Source organism: Eulemur rufifrons, chromosome 27, assembly GCF_041146395.1.
Source record: "Eulemur rufifrons isolate Redbay chromosome 27, OSU_ERuf_1, whole genome shotgun sequence".
Classification (NCBI taxonomy): domain Eukaryota; kingdom Metazoa; phylum Chordata; class Mammalia; order Primates; family Lemuridae; genus Eulemur; species Eulemur rufifrons.
Genome location: NC_091009.1, coordinates 16430298 through 16449924, shown reverse-complemented (window position 1 = coordinate 16449924; position 19627 = coordinate 16430298). Strand labels below are relative to the sequence as shown.

General features: G+C 44.0%; 1 protein-coding gene across 3 annotated transcripts in view; it reads left to right on the top strand.

The window, feature by feature from the left end:
- Nucleotides 1–19627, top strand: part of CACNA1E (calcium voltage-gated channel subunit alpha1 E) — a 310878-nt gene that overhangs the window by 72341 nt on the left and 218910 nt on the right. The window lies entirely within an intron of this gene.

The following is a 19627-nucleotide window of genomic DNA, read 5'->3' as shown; positions in this document are numbered from 1 at the left end:
CAGGTAGGAGAGGAGCAGATTTATACCCGGCCAGGGCAAGGTGCCTGCAAAAGCACGGAAAGGTGAGAGTGTGGCACTTGTAGGAAACTGTAATAAGTTCTGGTGACTGGAGGGTGGCATGGGGCAGGTGTGGTAAGAGGCTAGAAGACTAGGTGGAGGCCAGATCATGGCATCATTCTAGAGTATGTTAATTTTTTTTTCTTTTTTGAGACAGAGTCTCACTCTGTTGCCCTGGCTAGACTGCTGTGGCATCAGCCTTGCTCACAGCAACCTCAAACTCCTGGGCTCAAGCGATCCTCCTGCCTCAGCCTCCTGAGTAGCTGGGACTACAGGCATGCACCACCATGCCTGGCTAATTTTTCTATATATATTTTTAGCTGTCCATATAATTTCTTTCTATTTTTAGTAGAGATGGGGTCTCGCTCTTGCTCAGGCTGGTCTTGAACTCCTGACCTCGAGCGATCCTCCCGCCTCGGCCTCTCAGAGTGCTAGGATTACAGGCGTGAGCCAACACGCCTGGCCCATGGCATCATTCTGAAGCTAGTATGGAGGCATTGGAGGATCTAAATGGGAAACCACGTGTCAGATTTGAATTTTAGAAAGTTCGCTCCATTAATGGAGTGGAGACAAGGTTATAGGACGAGGGGGCAAGGAGGCAGAGAAACCAGTAGTTGTTCTCGTGAAAAATGATGCGGACGTTGGCAGTGGGGATAGAGAAATGGAGACATTAACAGAGACAAAGCTACAGGAGTTACTGTAACACAGTCTCTCGAGAAAGACAGAAGAGGTAACATTTGCATTGAGACCTAAGTGATGAGAAGCAGAGAGCCATGTGAAGATAGGGGACTAGGAGAGTCCAAATGGAAGGACTAGTGAAGCCCTGGAAGCAGAAATAAGTCTGGAATATTCAAGAAACAGGAGGTTGTTGCGGCTGGATCGCAGGGAGCAGAGGAGGTAGCGGAGGGAGATGGGCGAGAGGGGGAGGCAGGTTCCAGATGACACAGGCCTCCATCACGGCGAGCTGTGGGTGCTGTCCCCTCCCAGGTGCGTTGGGACGCTGGAGCGCTGTACGCAAGCTGGTCTGATCTACACTCTAGAAAGTCCACTGCCCTGTGTGAGGAGGGGCGTGCACAGGCTGTGTGCAGGCCAGAGACCCTGTGGGGGCTACTGCAGAGTGGATGTGCCCAGGGGGTATGGTATTGGATCTGCAAGGAGAGAGGTCTGTTCTAGAGATAAATAAAGGCTGGGAGTCGCTTGCATCCGAGCGATCCTTGGAAGCTTGGTGTCCGTGAGGCCGCGTAGGGTGAGTGTGTGGAGAGAAAATAAAAGAGGAGAGAGGCATGTGTGAAACTCAGGAAACATGGGTTTGAAGGGGAGTAGAGGAAGAGGAGTAGCCAGCGGGGAAAAGGGTAACTCAGGAGGAATTTCAAAGAGAGGGGACCAAATACTACAGGATTGTAAGGTGCTACAATATGAATATCAGCAACTACCTATTGAATTTGGGGACCTGCAGGCCACGGACTCCCTTTGAGAGTCATTTGCATGGGGTGGGGAGGGCAGCAGCCGGGTGGCGGTGGCTGAGCAGGTGAGCACCAGCTTCCGAAGCTGGACGGGGAAGTGAGGAGGGTGGAGAGGACACCCTGGGACACAGGGGAGAGCCAGGGGTTGAGGAAACCAGGACAGGGGCCTCAGCACAGTGGGCGGGGGCGTGGGATCCACAGCACCAGCCCCGGGGCTCCTCTGCACACGAGGAAGACCACCACCCACTCCTAGTAGACACCGCAGTCTGCAGTCGGTCTTAGAAGGTTTTTACTGTTTTCAGGAAACACCCAATGTTGATTAGAGACTTTTTCCCTGTATTTGTTGAACTTCAGTCATGTTTAAAATTTATCAATCAAAACTGTACTTTAGCTCTTGATGAGAATGTAAACTCTCCGTTAAGTTCAGCGGGGCTCCCGGACAGGGTCACAGGAGTGGCTTTTGTGAAGACCATATGAGTCAGTGTCACCACCTTCAGAAGCTTAGGGAGATGCTGCAAGAAAACTTGCCTTAAAAAAAAAAATTTAGGCCGGGCGCGGTGGCTCATGCCTGTAATCCTAGCACTCTGGGAGGCCGAGGTGGGCGGATCGTTTGAGCTCAGGAGTTCGAGACCAGCCTGAGCAAGAGCGAGACCCCATCTCTACTAAAAATAGAAAGAAATTATATGGACAGCTAAAAATATAGAAAAAATTAGCCGGGCATGGTGGTGCATGCCTGTAGTCCCAGCTACTTGGGAGGCTGAGACAGGAGGATCGCTTGAGCTCAGGAGTTTGAGGTTGCTGTGAGCTAGGCTGACGCCACGGCACTCACTCTAGCCTGGGCAACAGAGTGAGACTCTGTCTTAAAAAAAAAAACAATTTAGTTTTTCTGCTTATAGAAAGAAAAATATCTGGAACTACAGATAAGCATAGTGAAAACACAGATAACTTGTAGACCTACCACCCAAAGATAATCACTATTACCATTTTGCTGTATTTCCTTCTAGTGTTTTTTTCTTTTTCATGCATTTCACACTGTTGAATTTATATTGTAGATACAATATTTTCGCTTAAAATTATATTGCTTTTTTTCTTAGGAGTATGTGAAGCCTTATTCCACATTATTAAAAGTTCTGTAGAAATAGCATTTAAAAAGCTGCGTAACATTCCATTGAGTGCACTATACTGTACTCAACTATTCCTCCGTTATTAAAACTCTAAGGACTCTCTGTGGAAAACCAGTATGAAGGCTCTTCAAAAAATTAAACATAGGATTGCCATGTCATTTAGCAGTTCTGCTTCTGGGTGTATACCCCAAGGAAGTGAAAGCGGGGGTTTGAACAGATTTATATGCCCATGTTCATAGGGGCATTAGTCACAATATCCAAAAGGCAGAAGCAACCCAAGCATCTGTGGACGGCTGGTTGGATGAATAAACAAAATGTGGTCTACACACATGATGGAATGGTACTCAGCCTTGAAAAGGAAGGAAATCCTGATATATGCTACAGCATGGATAGACCTTGAAGACATTCTGCTAAGCGAAATAAGCCAGGCACGAAAGGACAAATATTCATTCCATTTATGTTGGGTACTTAGATTTGTCAGATTCATAGAGACAGAAATTAGAAGATGGTTGGCAGGGGCTGGCGGGAGGGGAGAGCTCTTGTTCAATGGTGCAGAATTGCAGCTGGGCAAGATGAACAAGTTCTGGGGGTAAATGGTAAAGATGCTTGTACAACCATGTGAATGTACTTAATGCCACAGAACTGCACACTAAAAAATAGTTTGACGTGGTAAATTTTATGTTCTGTGTATCTTACTACAATTGAAAAAAACAACAACTAAGGATTGTGACCTTTTCTGAAGTCAGATTTAGTAGGGTATAATTTGCATACAGTAAAATCCATCCTTTTTAGGTATACAACTCTATGTATTTTAAAAAATGTGTACAGTTGGCTAGTTACTACCACAATCAAGATGTAGAATATTTCCATCACCCCAAGAGGTCCCTCAGGCCCCTTTCTGATGGGGATGAGAAATAGCACATGCAGAAACTATTTTGGAGATAGTTTGGCAGCTCCTTGTAGAGTTACACATACACTTAACCATTTGGCCCAGCAATGAATAGTTAAGTTAATTCTCCCCGTCCCCAGTCCCTAGTAACTACGACTTGTTTGTTCTCACCATTTCGCCTTTTCTAGAATGTCACGCAAATGGAAGCAGAGGGCATGTCGCCTTTTGATTCTGGCTTCCTGCACTCAGCACGATGCCTTTGAGATTCATCCATGTTGTTGCCCATTCCAGCAGTTCATTTCTTTTTATTGCGGCCTGGTATTCAGTTGTACAGATGTGTCAGAATTTGAGTATTTACCAGCTGAGGAACATTTGGGTTGCTTTCAATTTGGGGCGATTATGGATGTAGCTGTGATAAATTAACTATTCATTGCTGGGTCAAATGGTTAAGTGTATGTGTAACTCTATAAGGAGTTGCCAAACTGTTTTCCAAAATAGTTTTTGAATGTGCTATTTTTCATCCCCATCAGAAATATATGAGCGTTCCAGTTGCTTCACATTCTTAATAGCATTCGGTATTGTCAGGCTTTTTATTGTTTTGTTTTGTTTTGTTTTTGTTTTAGCTTCTAATAGGGGTGCAGTAATAACAATTGTGGTTTTGATTTGTATTCCCTTAACAGTTAATAATGTTGCATCTTTTCATGTCCTTGTTTGACCTCCAGGTCTTTCCTTGCTGAAGTGATTGTTCACTTCTTTTGGCCATTTTTAAATTGGGTTGTTTGTTTTATTATAGTTGTGGGTGATTTTTACTTTTTTTTTTTTTTTTACCATTATAGATAATGTTTCCATGAACAATATCGTATGTAACAATTTGTCCTCATTTTGGAGTATGTACTTAAAGTAATTTCCTAAAACTGCTGGGTCAAAGAGACTAAACATCTTCAGTATACTTATATATTCATTGTCCAACAGCTTTGCAAAACGGTTGGACCAATTTACTGTCTTGCTAGCGGTGGCAATTGGATAGGCAGAACAGGCAACTGTGTTGTCTTAGTTTGAATTTTTTCCGTTCATTGGAACTTTTTCGTATAATTATAAAATAGCCTATGTTTCTCCTTTTGTGAATTGTCTACACCTTTTTTGATACTAGATTGATACAGAAATTTGGCTTGGTTTTACCTATACAGGGTCAGTTCTAGAGTGTGTGAAGCTCAGGGTCAGGGTCGGCAGTTTACAGTATTTTCATTTTTTCATAAAATATTAGCTCGGTCTCAGCCTGGGTTCTTTTATGCTCAGAGGGCATGAGCTAATTTGCATAGCCGACAAGGCAAAGATAACTTCAGAGCTGAAGAGAAAGATCACTGCCCTCCAGTTAAACTTGGACAGTGGTGCCAGCACGTGTATGAGGGGCAGCATTCTCTTTGTCCAGGCTCCGTGATTTATAAATGCACTGTATTGCTCCTTATAAATAGAAAGAGGTGTTCTTTTACATTCTTCTCTGAGAAAATGGCCGAGCCACTTAGTTTCCGTGTTGGGAGAGTAACCTCTTGATTGCTCCAACGACTCAGCATTTTATTATTTACAATGAAAGTATAATTGAAACCACTTACTTTGTGACTACGTATCTCTATCAGATAAATCTGGGAAACACACAGTTCCTGTATACAGGCACAATTCTTTTTAATTATTAAAATGGCTTATATTTTATTGTATTCCAAATAGATGGTATGGGATGCCATATGACTCAGAAGTACTAGAATGAATTTTGGTTTAATGACTCTAAGAAGTGAAAAGCATTTTGTTTTCTCTGACAAATACCTTAGTTTATTTTGGGGCTTTGTAGACAGTTGATATTTTATAAGAGCTGTATGGCTGCCTCTTCATCAAACACTGTAATTGTAGGTTTGCCTTCTATGCAAGTATGGGAGATTGTCTGGGTATTTTTTTTTAATACTTGTCACACTAGAAGGAGGGTGGCATGTGCTTGTCATGTGGATCAATCTCTCAGGAGCTGTAGGCAGAACTAGGAAAGAAGAACAATGGACAAATGTATTTTTTCTAAAATTCATGGATGTATGATTTATCTGAAAGAGTCATTGATTTCAGAAGGTTTTATAAACTAAAACAGATTCTTTTAAACGAGTTGTTTCTCAGACTGTCAAACAAGAGTAAAAGCTCTCGACACCCCACAGCACTATGGAAAGGTAGAGTTTTAATACTTAGGTTTTTCTTTTCCTCCGACTTTGAAGGATGCCTTTGGTCAGCTTTGCACCCAGTGTTAACACACTCATCAGTGTTTCATGTCTTGGGAAGAGGACTCTGGCTCTCTCAGGGATCATGAATGAGTATAATTTTTAAGATTTTCAGAAGCTAATGAGGGAGCATTGTTTCATTATCTTAGAAATTAAGCCACTCGCTAAGATGACTTCAAGAAAAAAGATTGCACATTCTCTAATGGGTATATTGACTCCATGCCAGGGGCATAGTTGTGAGTTTTTCCTTGTTTTTCATGTACAGGCACAGCTCAGAGATATTGTGGGTTCGATTTCAGACCATCACAATGAAGTGAATATTCCAACAAAGTGAGTCACGTGAATTTTTGGGTCCTAGTGCACATAAAAGTTATATTTACACTATACTATAGTCTGTCAAGTAAACAATAGCATTATGCATGAGCAAACAATGTACATGTCTTAATTAAAAAATGCTTTATTATTAAAAAATGTTCACAATCATTCCAAACCTTCGGAGAGTTGTAATCCTGCTGGTGGAGAGTCTTGCCTCGATGTTGACGGCTGCTGACTGATCAGGGTGTGGTTGCTGAAGGTGGGGGTGGCTGTGGCAATTTATGAAAATAAGATAACAATGAAGTTTGCCTCCTCTATTGACTCTCCCTTTCACGAAAGAATTCTCTGGAGCCTGCAATGATGTTTGATAGCATTTTATCCACAGAACTTCTTTCAAAATCGGAGTCAGTCCTCTTGAACCCTCCTGCTGCTTTATCAAGTAATTTTATGTAGTATTTTAAATCCTTTGTTGTCATTTTAGCAATATTCACAGCATCTTCAGCAGGAGTAGTTTGCATCTTAGTAAACTGCTTATCCGTAAGAAGCAGCTCCTCATCCGTTAAAAGTTTTATAAGATTGCAGCAATTTAGTCACACACTCAGTTTCCACTTCTGATTCTGGTTTTCTATTTCCACTCCATCTGTAGCTATTTCCTCCACGAAGTCTTGAACCCCTCAAGGTCATCCATGAGAGCTGGAATCAGTTTCTTCCAAACTTCTGTTGAGTTTGGTATTTTAACCTCCTCTTCTGAATCACGAATGTTCTTAATGGCATCTAGAGTGATGACTCCTTTCCAGAAGGTTTTCTATTTATTTTGCCTAGATATATCCGAGGAATTGCCGTCTATAGTAGCTCTACGCTTACAAAATGTATTGCTTAAGTAATAAGACTTGAAAGTCAAAATTACTCCTTAATCCATGGGCTGCAGAATTGATGTTGTGTTAGCAGGCATGAAAACAACATCAATCTCCTTGTATTAAATATATCTCCAAGGTCTTGGGTGACTAGGTACATTGTCAGTGAGCCGTGATATTTTGAAAGGAATCTTTTTTTCTGATCAGTAGGTCTCAGCAGTGGGCTTAAAACATTCAGTAAACCATGCTGTAAACAGATGTGCTGTCATCCCGGCTTCCTTGTTCCACTTATCAAGCACAGGCAGAGTAGATTTAGCATAATTCTTAAGGGCCTTAGGATTGCTGGAATGGTGAATGGGAATTGGTCTCAAGTTAGTCATCAGCTGCATTAGCGCCTAACAAGAGAGTCAGCCTGTCCGTTGAATCTTGGAAGCCAGGAATTGACTTCTCCTCTCTAGCTATGAAAGTCCTAGATGGTATTGTCTTCCAATATAAGGCTGTTTCACCTACACTGAAAGTATGTTGTTTTGTGTAGCCACTGTGATCAGTTTTCTTAGCTAAAGCTTCTGGATAACTTGCTACAGCTTCTATATCAGCACTTGCTGCTTCACCTTGCACTTTTATGTTATGGAGATGGCTTCTTTCCTTGGCCTGTTAACCAACCTCTGCCAGCTTCCAACTTTTCTTCTGCAATTTCTCTACCTCTTTCAGCCTTCATAGAATTGAAGAGAGTTAGAGCCTCACTTTAGATTATGCCTTGTCTTTAGGGAATGTTGTGGTTGGGTTGATCTTCTATCCAGACCCCTAACACTTTCTCTGTATCAACAATAAGGCTTTCTTTTTAATATCCTTCAAGAACTCTTCCTTTGCATCCACAAGCTGGCTGATTTTCGCCACGTCTTCCTCACCAACCTTAATCATTTCTAGCTTTTGATTTTACGTGAGAGACGTGCCACTCTTCCTTTCACTTGAACTCTTAGAGGCCACCGTAGGGTTATTAACTGGCCTAATTTGTTGTGCCAATATTGTTGTGTCTCAGGGAATAGGGAGGCTCTAGTAGAGAAAGAGAGACAGGGGAAAGGCCTGTTGGTGGGGCAGTGAACACACACACAGCGTTTATTAAGTTTGCTATCTCATGTGGGCACAATTCATGGTATCCCAAAACAAGGACAATGGTAACATCATAGATCACTGAGCACAGGTCACCGTAACAGATATAGTAGTAGTGAAAAAAATTGAAATATTATGACCCAAGTGGGATGCAGAGACACCAAATGAGCATGTGCTTTTACAAAAATAGTGCAGGTAGACTTGCTGAGTGCAGGGTTGCCATACACCTACAATTTGTAAAATAACATAGTGTCTATGAAGTGCAGTAAAGCAAAGCCCAGTAACATGAGGCTTGCTGGTTTCTCTCTTAGCTTTTGTGGGTCTGGCCATGCCAGTTCTATCAACTGTCACTTTGGTTTTTTATCTCTATTGTATTATCTAGGTAGAACAGGTGAGTGGATTATTGTGAGTGACAGAAATTGAACTTGGACTAGGTGGAGCAAGGCGGGGCGTCTCAGGGAAGGGATGTCTCGCAGAACCACCACGCTGCAGAAAGCATCGGGAGATGGTTGCGTCCCAGGAACTGCAGGAGCGAGGCTCCGCTTCAGAAGAATTCCTTCCTTCTTTCACCCCCTCTCACCTCTGCGGGGTCGGCTGGATTCCTCCCTCTCACCGCAGCAAGCTTTCTTCTGTGCGAGAAAACATGGACGGCAACAGCTCTTGTGCCTTTTGCTTCCTGGCTTCAGCTGCTTCAGAAGAAATCAACCAAACCCTATTGGTCCTAAGTCCAAACATCCCAGGGAAGGAACTTCCTGCCCCCCGATCCGTTAACTGTAGCCAGATGATGCTGTGTCATAACATTGTCATTTTTGGAAAGATCTGTAGGTGTGAAGTGTTGTTGTTGGAGGAAGAGGAGCCACCAGCCATGTAAACATGGGGCAGCCAGTCTGCATGGCCCGTGTTGGGTGACACATCTCGTCTCTGGACTCTGACTCTGGTTCATTAGTGTATTCTTGCAACGAGGCCAGTGCTGGGGGCTTGGCCCCCACACGGATAATTAGCTGGATTCTTTTCCTCGGCTAGGCCCTGCTCTGTCCCTGACGAGCCATCTCACAGCTGCTTGTTCCTGGTCCTTAGGAGGACCTGGGGAGAGACAGTGTGTGGGTGGTGGATCAACAGAAGTCCCTCACCAATACTAGGAAAACAACCCAAAGAACATGTATTTATGTTAGTGAGTTCTTATAATGTGGGATTTCCCTCTCCAGCAATTCTCCTTTTTTGCCAACTCTCTGTAGCACACTTTTGGTAACATTCATATGATACTGTAATCATAGGACACCATAAGGCTCTGCAGAGAGGCAGCTCTGTGGTTGTCCTAGAGAAAATGTTCAGATATACGTGCCTTTGGGATGTATTTCTAGCTGTTAGCCATTATCTTTTGTAGCTACTGAAATCACTCCAATTTTGGAATCTAACTTTCTGGGTTTGAGTCTCAGTTGACCATTTGCTATCTCAGTGACCATGGGCTGGCCAGTTTCTCTTTCTGAGCCTTAATTCTCAAACTTATAAAATGGAGATCGGGGTACCTGTATGGAACAGGGCTATGCAAACTGTGAAACAACAATGAGGTATTTTTGTTTTCATCATCATCACGTGGGCCTGAATGACAGCTACAGAGTTTCTCCCCATCTCTTGACATTTCTCCTTGCCGTATCTGAGTGAATAATCAAGGACTTTCTCAGAAAAGAGAAAGAAACCCTGGACTTTTGATAGGAACTAGACCTTCATTCCACTGAAGTTAAGGAAACAACACCCTTCTGTGTGCGTTTCTATATTCTTCTTCTAGCATCATTTGGGGAAACTCTTCTTTTGGATTAAGGCTTCCTTTGGAGACAAGTTGTGGTCAAGCTTTATGCACTCCCTGGGAGGTGTTTAACGAAGAAGCCAGAAAGAGTGTGTATCTCCTCCCGGTGTGGCTAGGGGCCATTTGTAAAACACATGCCATTGCCTTTAATCAGGCTATGAAGCCTTGCTCAGTTTGAAGGAGTTGCTATCTGAGAAGGTGTCTTGCAGTGGTGGTTCTCAACTAGGGGTGAATTTTGCCCCCAGAGGACATTTGACAATGTCTGGAGACATTTTTGGTTGTCATAACTTGGGGTGGAGGAAGGACTTGGCAGGAGGGATTGCTACTGGTATCTAGCAGTTAGGGACCAAGGATGCTACTGAATATTCTGCCATGCATAGGAGAACTCCCCACAACCAAGAATTATTGATCCCCAGAAGTCAAGACAACCTGTTCTCCTTGGTGTGATAGTTAGATTGTTGAGCTTTCTTTTGGTGGGAAAAGACAGAGAGGACTTTTAGGCCATGATTTTTCTTCTCATCAAAAGTCATATTTTGGGGCCACTTCATAACCACTAAGATTCTTCTGAAATTTAATTGAGAACCCAATTTTAAATTCCAGAAGGGGTTGCCTTACTTGTGTCCAATACAGAACCACGTGTTCCTTCCTAGAAATGGCATAGATCTTCTCTATGGGAAAGGCCAAGTTGACCCTATCCTTCTTCCCTTCCTCCCAAGGAATATTAAGGCTTCTTGGCTATCATTTATTTTCTGTGGTCTTAGAAGAAAGTCCATGCCCCAATTTGTCCATAAATTAATTCAGAGCCATAAATGTTGAATAATATACACCACTAAGCCAACAAACAAACAACGAAACCACCAAACAAATCAGCCAAACAAAACCAAACCAGAAACAGATAATTTTGAAGTTAGTGTGTATGTATGTGTATATGTGTGTGTGTGTGTGTGAGAGAGAGATCTCTTTGAGATTGCCCATTCTGGAGGGCAGCTAGATGTTATTACTACTTCAGGTATAATAAGAGGTAACAGATTTTCTTCTAGAATGCAGTTCTTGTAAAACCGTAGCAAAACCTTTCGAGGCAAACTATTTCATCATTCTGGGAAAATACCAAGAAGCTCATGGTGCTATTAAGGCAGCCATTCATCTTGGTCCATCTTGTCTTCTTTAGAACAGTCTCCTTAGAGAGAATGTGAGTAATGTGTATTGACTGGTCTCTGCACCTGGGGTTTTCAAACTATGGCTCAACCCCATTAGAAATCAATGAAATGATTTCATTTTCAATGAAATCAATCTAGTGTTGGTTGCAACCAGCATTAAGCATAAAAGAGGAAGAATTAAAGAGAAAATATGAGTATATCATACATAGGAGGAATAAGTATCATTTTAAGTTTTATGAGACATTATATAATTTTATATATGCATATATATATGGCTCGTGGTGTAAAATATATTTCTTACTATAGTCTATGATCAAAAAGGATGATTTGAAAATCATGCTTTATGTGCTTTTATTTTTGTTCTAGAACAGAGGTTAATAGAAGCCCCAAAGTGTATTTTTCCTTATAGTTCAGTGGCGTGAGTTTCATTCCCTGCTACCTGCTCTCACCTAAACCAGTCACTGCCCGGGACAATGGATGATTTCCTTAGATGAGTCCGTTTCTCATCACTCTTTCTCCAGATGCCCAGCCTCCCCGGCAGCACCAGCCCCAGGAGGGGCCTGTGGGGCTGGGAGGTGGTATCAATTCCGGCACAGAGCCCAGGGTAAACACCCAGTGATAGCAACTGGGGCTGGGGCTTGGGGAAAAGGAGAGAGATGAATGGTGAAATCAGGGAAATTCTTTTGAGCTCAGGGAAGCCGTGTAGTTAACCTGATATTCCATCACCAAATTTAAGCTTGGAGTTCTTTGGACACTGCTAGACTCGGTCCAGACCCCTAACACAGCCAATAAAGTCTTCCTTTCCCAGTTTTTGTAGAGTCTTCGTTTTCCGCTCTGCCCTGGTTCACTTGGGTCCAGCCACACCAGCCTTGTTTCAGTTTTTCGAATATGCCGATCTCCTTGCTGCCGCCGGGCCCCTGTGCGTGCTTTTTCCTGCATCTGGGATGCTCTTCCCACATTGTTTCCTGCTTCATCTTGGAGCACATATGCTACTTCCGCAGTGAAGCTTCTTTCCCTGACCTTCCACCTGCTGTAATTGTGATCTGTTCAATGTCTGTCTCTTCCGTTAAGTTCCATGAGGACAGCCACCGTTGCCATCTTGTTCTCTGTCGTAAGGCCAGTGCTGTCTCACGGCGTATGCTCAGCAGGCATCAGCCGGTTGTAGCCTGAGTCCTGGGCTCTGGGATGGAGCCAAGCCTGAGGGTATCCAAGGGCCCCAGCATGGTGGGGATGGGGAAGAAGAGGCAGCTTGCAGAGGCTGGGAATTGGGCTGGGCCTGACATCTGTTTTCCCTCTCCCAGACTCATCCTCCTCCCTCAGATATATTTTGGTCAAGTTGATTTTTTTTTTTTTTTTTGGCTTGTCTCTATGTGAACAATTTAATACACAGGGACTTTTTAAAAATAAAATGAAGTAAAGTCTCCAGAAACTGATTCCCAAATCAAATCACATTTTCAGTAATTTATTTAAAAGAAATGGAGAGCAAAATATTATGTTTAATTCAGCAGATTTTTGATAGCTCATAATTATTTACACATGTGTTAAACCTCCCTCGGTTTGGATATCCAATTAGTAGGTGCCATGGGCCCAGTCTCAGCTCCACGGATGTGTCTGTGGGTGGGTCCTGCCAGCCCGCTCCAGTGGGGACGTGTTGACACCCACTTATCCTTGAGGCAAGGGCATTTCTTGAGCACCGCTGTTGCGTATTTCTTGGGAAGGGGCCATAGTAGATGGAGATGGGAAAGGCAGTTTCTGCCATCAAGGAGCCGGCTTTGAGCTGAGTTATAGAAAAACGCAGCTAATTATCATTAACTATCAAACTTCTGTTCTAAGATGTAAGAACAGTACATGACGGGGAGTTAAATGCTGAGCTGCTCTCTGGACGTCGAGTTGAAGGGGAGATTGGTGTGAGCTGTAGGAGGATAGCCCCATCTGGGCAGGCTCTGGCTCACAGGGTTTTAGAGCTTGGGGTGGGACTGTCTGAGAGGTCCCTCCATCCAACCACGTCATTTTATAGAAAAGGAAACTGATATATTCTTTCTCTTCTTCCTTTGCAACACCTGTTAATTAAGTGCTTTCTATGAGTCAGGCTGTAGTAGACAGTTTTATTTTTAGTTCTTCTTCGTCCAACTTCTCCAGGGGCCTCCGATCTCCCTTTTGGGAGAATCTTTTACTGTGTGTGGTTCTGATGAGGGTCTTACCCACTTTGGAAGCGATGGGGGATTTGGGTGCAGGGGGACATGTGACTTAAGCTTGACCACACGCCTTTTCCCCATGACTCTATGACATTAGGACAGTTGATGTTTATATCCATAGCAACCTCCACATTGGCCTACAGCTCAGATTTCCGGCATCTCTGACCTTTGCCAATTGTATCAGTTGCCTAAGGCTGCCGTAACACATTAGGGCAAATTTGGTGGCTTGAAGCAACACACGTTTATTTTCTTACAGGTCTGGAAGTCAGAAGCCTAAAGTAACTTCACTGCTCCAAAATCAAGGCATCAACAAGGCTGGGCTTCTCCTTTCTCCTCTGCTCTAGGCCCTAGGAGAGAATTCATTTCTTTGCCCTTCCCAGCATTTGTAGAGCTGCACTTCCATGTTTCGTTCTCGGGCCCTTCCTCCACCCTCAAAGCCAGCTAGCAGAGCATCTTGCGTCCATCCTCACATTGTCGTCTTCTCTCTCTCTGCTCAAATCTTCCTCTGCCTTCCTCTCACAGGGCACTCACGGTTGCATTTAGGGCCCACCTGGGTACTCCAGGGTCCTCTCTCCACCCCAGGATCCCTAATCACACCCACAAAGTCCCTTTCACTGTGTCAAGTAACATTTGCAGGTTCCTCCAATTGGGACCTGGATATCCCCACCACTCCAAGGCTCCTGCTTCCCTGCTTCCCGGCCTGGTCTTCCGACATCCTTTCAATTCTATGGGCTCCTGATCTCTTCTCAGTATGCCTTTTTTTTTTTTTTTTTTTACGGTGGTGATGGTTGATTTGTAGTTTAAGACAGTTAAAATTTGTTTCTCTTCCGTATGACAGGAAGCTACATGGTAAGTCAGCACTTATGTGAAGAATTTCACATGCATTACCTTTTTTAATCCTTCCATCAACCCTCTTAGGAAGGCGCTATCCCCACTTTACAGATAGGAAAACTGTGGCTCAGAATGGCAACTGCATGAAGCCAGTCAGTGGTATAGGTGATGGAACTGGGATTTGAACTTGACTTACCCTTTCTCAGAATCCTAGTTCAATTATCTTTTGATTGTAGGTCTTTTCCAAGGACGGGTCAAATGTCATTTGGGCCCTGAGGCCGGAATCCTATTATTTAGGCAGGAGAGGGGCATTCCGGGCCTGCGGGGCGCTGGGGAGTGAGAAGTGACTCCAAGAGATGCTTTACAGGAAGGACAAGACAGGCTTTGGTGTCTCTTTGGAGGTAAAGTGGAGGAGAGAGGAAAGAACTGAGCACATATGGAATGGTTTTGAGTGGACACAGCAACTCATCTGTGTGGACTCAGCTCTGTTGGGAATTGAACTTGAACTAGATCCCTTCCTGGCTCCTCCTGGCCTCCTCATCCCAGGGCTGGTTAAACACCTGACACCCCTGGCTAGTGTTAATCAGCCTTTTCTCACAGATGCTAATGAGCAGCCTGCCTGTCAGAAGTTAACCATTTTCTCTCTTGGTGTTTGCATGGGCGGAGGCAAACAGGTCCTTTCTGAAGTTCAGGACCAATCCTGGGCCAGTGCTAAAAGACCCAGCTTGTGTCTCTTCTCAGAAGGGAACTTGCAAATTTGTCTAGGGCTGGAACAAACAGCTAAGAGGGGAGCTCTTTGCCTGGTCATTTCTGGTCACCACCTCAGTATAGTTGCCAAGTTTAGCAAATAAACACAGGATGTCTGGTTCAATTTGAATTTCAGATTTCAAGTAAACCATGAATATCCCATGCATGATACAAATATTGCACTAAAAATTATTTGTTGTTTAGCTGAAATTCAAATGTACCTGGGGATCCTGTATTTATCAGGCAGCCCTACACCTACGCCTGCTGCGTCAGGGTATTTTCAGGCATAGACAGACGTGGACAGTGGAGTGTGGCCGTGAAAAGAGACTGCAGACCTGGATCAACAAGGAGGCTAAGCACGAACCCCAAGGTCAAAAGGAAAAGGAATGCCGTGTTGAAGAATTCCTTGGGTGACGGGTTTGGGGAGGGATGATTTGGTCCCCATGGCCCAGAGCATCTCTTGTGTCTTCTGTTCTGTGCCACTGCAGTGTGGCCACAACGGGGAGGACTTGTGCCACATCATCAGGGTCATATCCACCTCCATCCTGTCCTTACCTGCTGACAACTGAAAGCAAAAATATGCGCGGTAGGGCTGAGTCCTGGCATCCAGCAGGAAACGGTTATTGAACTTGACCGTGTGCCGAAGAGCATGGTGTCGGTGCTGGTGGCGGGCAGAGGTCTGAGTGTGCTCTCCAGCTGTCCTCTGCTGTGGGGTGAAGTAGGAATTAAGCGCCTCTCCGTGTGCGGAGCTTCCCACTAGGCTCTGTGCTGACGGTGACGAAAGAAATGGGAAACAGCCTCTGTTTCTGAAGAGCACAGGCGTATGTCTCTTGCGACAGTGGAGAGCTTGGGCTTTTATGAATCCCAGATTGAAGTTATCCTCCATGGCCTCACTCTGATTTTGTGGTGTGTGTGTCTCTCCATGTGTGTACATAGAAATATTGCAACAACAATCAGCTGCCAGGAAGCTGGTTTTGCAGTCATTAGGATAGATGTAAGGAACCTTGCCCTCTGCTGGACTTGAGAGTGATCAGTGGCAGATCTGTGGCACTTGGTGGCTTGTGGCCTTAGAATGAAGGGAATCAAGTTCACTGACCCATTTGGGGACCAAAACCATGAACTTGGTATTTTTAGCAACACACTGGACTAAGAAACAGTGGACCTGACCAGCACCTGGGAAGCATCTCACCGTGTAATGGCAGAGTGGAAAGAGGATTGGTTGTGACATCAGAAGAGAACTGACATTGACTCCTGGTCTTGCCATTTATTAGCAAGTTAGTTTTTTCTGAGCCTCGGTTTCCTCTTCTATGAAATGGAGACAATGGCAATTTGGGGATATTTTTGAAGATTTAATGAGATAACGTTTGAAGATGCCAGCAGATGTAAGCACTGTTCATTTGTCACTGCAGTGTTTCCCATTCTCATAGCACTTTGTAAACACCTCTGTTAGTGCTTCTTGGTGCATTATAATTATTTCTTGTATGTGTCTGTCTACTTGCACTAGGCTGGGGGCCAAGGGCCATTTCCTGCTGTTCACTTCCCCCCCAACGTCCTTCCTAGGGCTTGGTACATAGAAGGCCTGTAGTTTTACTGAGCTGTTTATACTTGAATACTTTGGTTTTGGTGGGAGGCAAGTTTTTAACTTTCAAATCTTCTTCCTTCTCTCTTTCTCTCTAACTTTCCTACTGAGGATTGGACAGATCCTGCCTGTGGGATCTGCTGGAGAGCAGGAGTCTTAGAAGTATGTTAGAAGATCCTCATTAGACCCTAAATGTTTGAGGCTAGTTTCCCAGTGCCCCCCTATGTACTGAAACACACATCTGTTTGAGTAGCATCTTTGCTACCCTACTGTTCTCATTAGTAAGATCTAGGATTTCTGTGGTCTTTCTCTCCTTTTGATCTTTGCTTCAACAGATTCATTAATTTCCTCAGTGCAGTTCAAGTTCAACCCATCAAGCATCTACGGAGCACCTCCAACTTGGCAGACACTGGGCTGGGTTGGGGGTGTAGAGATGAGTACTGCATCACCTCCGTTAGAGGCATTTCAGGTCTAGTGGGAAAGACGGATGAGAACAAGTTTCTCTAGGATGTAGTTAGGGCAGCGAGGGAGGTGGGCTCGTTGTGCAAGCACAGAGCAGGGCTCTTTCTGATTATCTTTTTTCTTTCTTTTTTTTTTTTTTTTTTTGAGACAGAGTCTCACTCTGTTGCCCGTTGCCCAGGCTAGAGTGAGTGCCGTGGTGTCAGCCTAGCTCACAGCAACCTCAAACTCCTGAGCTCAAGCGATCCTCCTGTCTCAGCCTCCCGAGTAGCTGGGACTACAGGCATGCGCCACCATGCCCGGCTAATTTTTTTTTATATATATATTTTTAGCTGTCCATATAATTTCTTTCTATTTTTTAGTAGAGATGGGGTCTCGCTCTTGCTCAGGCTGGTCTCGAACTCCTGAGCTCAAACGATCCGCCCACCTCGGCCTCCCAGAGTGCTAGGATTACAGGCGTGAGCCACCGCGCCCGGCCTGATTATCTTTTTTCTGTCTATGAATCCCATTGTTCCTCCTTCTAACGGGTGGACAGGGGAGCCAAGCTGTAATTCCTGCCCGCAAGGGCTATTTGGACGGTGGCACTTAGACAGCAGCCAGTGGCTGATGTACATCAAGTCAAGGCCCACTTGTCACCCTCCTCCACCAGAGGAAAGAAGAACATTTTGGGGGCTAAGAGCACATGAGGCCACAGGCTGCATGGCCCTGCTGCAGCAGGGCAGGGATTGGGTGTACCTGGGGACAGGTAGGCTCAGCCAAGGGCCACACTTGGTACAAGCATGGGCAAAACTCGAGGCTGGCAGAGTGAGGCCCCTGCAACCAATACTGTGTTTTTGCTTCTGTCTCTCAAGTCAGCTTTACTTTTGTTCTCTTTCCCACACGAGCTTTCCTAGTTCTCTGACATTTGCTTCTCCACCGGTTTTTATTTCTCTCCTTATTCCTTTCTTATTCATAGGCCCACTGTTTTTTTTTTTTTTTTTTTTTTTTTTTACCACTCACTGTCCTATCATCTCATTCTTTCCCTCTACGATTTTTTTGTTTCTCTCTCCACGTGAGCCTTTTTTGCCTTTTAATTTTGTCTTTCTGCCTCTACCTCCACATTTTGAAACACACCTGTCCAACTCGGGGATGGGGAGGAAATTTTCATTCCCAACGGCCCTTTGTATGATATGAAAGAGCATCTTACATGTATGTGGGTGTCCAGGGAAATGGAACTCCAGTCTCTGAACAGGGTAGGCTCTGCACACCGTGCTGGTGACGCCAGTGGAAGAAGCGTCCCCACTCGGGCGGCACAGGGGACCCAGTGCTGTGACCTCACCTTTGTTTGACAAAATAGCAGATCCAGAATCCTGTTTACTGCTCTTCTCTGTCACGGCACCTGTCCTTGACATTTTTTTAAATCTCTTTCTTCTTTCCTTAATTTTTTCTAATTCTGTTGTATTTTTCAGTTCCATTTTCCATGTTTCTCCTTGCTCTTTTTCCCTACTAGTTTTTCCCTACTTACCAGAAATTATATCACCTCCTCCCTGATTTCTTTCTTTGGTCTTGGAAGATAGAGTCAAAACAGTGTAGAAGACTCTGCTCCCCGAAGTCCCTCCTTCCTGATGGAAGTTTGGGTGGGGAGAGGTGTGGATGCCTTGGCACGCCTGTCCAGCTCCCGAGACTCTGTGTGAGAGTGGGATTTCTTTCTGTTCTTATTCTGAGGTAGTGTAGACATAGAATTGTGGAATCTTAAAGTTGAAAGGAATCTCTACTGGTCATTTAAATAACCTTCAACCAGTTTAGGAACCCTCTTTGCTTCCTGACGATAATTCTATACTCTAGTCTTGAATACTTTTGATGCTGGGAAGTGTCCTACCACAGAAAGCACTGCTTGTTCCACAGTTACTGCTCAAGATCGTGTTGTCCTGAATCTGCATTATTCACGCCTTCCTGGGGCCCTGCAGCCCAAACCTCTGACGCAGTTCTCTTTCAGGTAGTGGAGACATGTCAAATATTAAAGGCACTTCAGCTACCTTCTTTCATACTTGAAATATTTCAGAGAGGCCCCTCCAAAAATAATTGAATGAAATAAACCATTCTTGCCATCCTTTGACCAGAAAGAAAACCCATTTTTCTGAATGACTCCTTTCCCAATGGTTCCGGGTAGCTGAGATTGTTCTGGAAAGGTTGTGAGGGAGAAACTTTCCATCTTCACCGAAAGAAGAATAAAATTAGAAAGTATTATTAATGTTTGTGTTAGCCACAAGGTCTGCTGTGCTCATTGTAATTTACAGAATATGCTTAATGCTTAATACCATGTCATTTTGTTTTTATAACGAGACCAGGTTACCTTCCTCATTTCATAGATGAGGAGGTTGAGGCTTGTAGAGGTTGAGTGACTTGGGTCAAGTCACCTGGTTCTCAAATGAGTCAGGACTTAAACCCAGGTGTTCTGATGCTTAGTCTTTTGCTGTGTCTTTCCTGAGTACATATGTGTCCTTGTCTCTCCAAAGTCCCTGTAATGTCATGAGAGTCTATGAAATAAATTGTCTCTTCAAGACAAGATACTTGGTCTACACAATCTAATAGGATTCTTACGAATTTTTGTTTTTTGTGTGTGTGTACTTCTGTGTATGGCTTTGGAAGGTGGAAAAATGGAAGCAAAGAAACCCAACCCGGTCACAGGGTGGTTTTGGGTAATTATAAAAATACTGATACTACATGAAGATGACTGAAGTTATTCCCCAATTATTAATATAAGCTTTGGTGTAATTGATTTGTTTGGTAAAAATTCGAAGTGTCAAGGTGA